This window comes from Penaeus japonicus, unplaced genomic scaffold, assembly GCF_977035675.1.
Source record: "Penaeus japonicus unplaced genomic scaffold, GWHDUDI00000001_assembly GWHDUDI00000021, whole genome shotgun sequence".
Taxonomy (NCBI): domain Eukaryota; kingdom Metazoa; phylum Arthropoda; class Malacostraca; order Decapoda; family Penaeidae; genus Penaeus; species Penaeus japonicus.
Genome location: NW_028234423.1, coordinates 9,883,750 through 9,886,249, shown reverse-complemented (window position 1 = coordinate 9,886,249; position 2,500 = coordinate 9,883,750).

The following is a 2,500-nucleotide window of genomic DNA, read 5'->3' as shown; positions in this document are numbered from 1 at the left end:
CGGTTCAATTGCTTACAACTTTTACTTCGGGTGAAAGATACACCCAAAAAACAAGTTCTTTAGACCGGAGCAGATGTGTTGTCTGATGCCCTGCAATTTCCCACTTAGGTTTTATCTCCATAATTATTCAAGTAGTTATAGATAGGAAGAAAGATCGATAGATAGACGTATAGATAGATATTTATAGATATGTATGAGTGGGTGCTTGTTTGTTTGTATTTGTTTGTGTGTGTGTGTTTGTGTGTGTGTGTGTGTGTGTTTGTGATCTATTTGTGTGTGTGTGTGTGTGATGTATTTATGTGTGAGTGTGTATGTGTATGTGTGTGATGTATTTATGTGCGTGTGTGTGAGCGTGTGATGTATATGTGTGTGTGTGTGTGTGTGTCCACAAAGCAAAGAAAGAAAGAAAAGCAAAGCCCCGATTCCTCCTCGCTATTCCGTGAAAAGTTTGATCATTTATTGTCGGGGAAGTCATTTCGCTCTCGGTTTCTTTCCCTTTTTCTCTCTCTTCGCCTCATGTCCTTTTTATCTCTCTTCGGCTTTCGTCCTTTCTCTCTCTCTCTCTCTCTCTTCGCCCCGCGTCCTTTTTTTCTCTCTCTCTCTTCGCCTCTCGTTTTTTTTTTTTTTTCTCTCTCTCTCTTTAATAACTATTTATCATTGCATACCTTAGCAACAAATATTGGGTGATGGTGATTATAATGATTATGAGGAGAACAATCATGATATTTATGATGATGATGATAATAATAATGATTGTGATAATAATAATAATGATAAGACGAAGAAGAGGGAGAAGAAGAAGAATGAGAAGAAGAAGAATGATCAGAATAATGGATAATGATCATAACAAAAATAACAACAACAACGATAAGAACAAAAGTAATGACAATAATAGCAACAACAACAATAACAACAAAATCAATAATAACGGCAATAGGAGCAACAAAAACAAAACCGATGATAATGACAATAGCAACAAAATCCCAAAATCAGAAAATGCAACAAGAGCAAGAAACAGCGTCTTGCATGATTCCTCTGCATGTCAGTCATGAGCGCGGTCTGGTGTCTTTATTTCGTATCGATTTATCGTAATGTTCCTTCTTCTTGTTATCTTCTTGTTATCTTCCGTTTCACTCCGCGTTGTGCTTTTGGTTCGCTGGGATGAGGGAAGGGGAGAGGGAAGGGAAGGAGGGAAGGAGGGAGGGGAAGGGAGGGAGGGAGTTAGGGGGGAGGGGGAGTGGAAGGAAGGGAAGGAGGGATGAAGGGAGGGGAAGGAGGGAGGGAGGGATAGAGGGAGGGGAAGGAGGGAGGGAGTTAGGGGGGAGGGGGAGTGGAAGGAAGGGAAGGAGGGATGAAGGGAGGGGAAGGAGGGAGGGAGGGATAGAGGGAGGGGAAGGAGGGAGGGAGGGATAGAGGGAGGGGAAGGAGGGAGGGAGTTAGGGGGGAGGGGGAGTGGAAGGAAGGGAAGGAGGGAGGGGGGATAGAGGGAGGGGAAGGAGGGAGGGAGTTAGGGTGGGAGGGGGAGTGGGAGAGAGAGAGGGAGAGGGAGGGTAGGAAGGAGAGATAGAGTGAGGGAGGGGGGAGGGGGGAGGGGGAGTTGGAGACACAGAATGAGAGAGGGAGAAAGTAAGGGGTGGCAGAAATCGAGTGAAAGAGGGAGAGGGAGATGGGCTGTGAGAAGGGGAAATGGGAGAGAGTGAAAGATAGTAAATGGATAAGAGTGTAAAAAAGTATGAAAAAAAAAATTGGTAGATGAGATGGAGAGAGCGAAAGACCAAGGATACAAGGTGGAGAGAAAGAGAGAGAGAGAGAGAAAGAAAGACAGAGACAGATAGAGAAAGAGAGAGAGAGAGAAAGAGAGAGAGAGAGAGAGAAAGAGAGGGAGGGGGGGGAGAGACAAAGGGACAGAGATACAGACAGAGACAGAAAGAGAGAAAAGGAGAAAAAAAAAATCCCAACATGGAAAGAGGGCTCTCATCAAACGGGAAGACATCGAGCCACTCAGGTAGCGAAAATGGTAGGCCTAGATTCCAAGAAACAAAAACCGGAGGCACAGGAGACGAGACGAGCACTCGTACCTCACAAGATCAAGAACGAGACACATGCAATATTCAGCAGAAGGAGGAAGTGTGTTAGTGCATGACCTCGACGCCCTGCATGTTGCAAGAGTGTCATTTGGGGTGAAATTTGCATGGGTTCATGATGTCTTGACGTGGTATCAGCATCGACTATCGGCTGGCATCGTGACCCTTCGAGCATGTGATTCTTGCCGTGCTCCCTCTGGCTGGCCTTGCCTCGCACGTGCGGCGTCTCGCGGACTTGCACGTAGATGTGTGCCAGTTTATGTGTTGGTAATGGTGTGTGTATATATATGTGTGTATTTATCTATATGTATATATGTGTGTGTGTGTTTATATATATATATAAAATTATATATATATATATATATATATATATATATATATATATATATATATATATTATATAGAGAGAGAGAGAG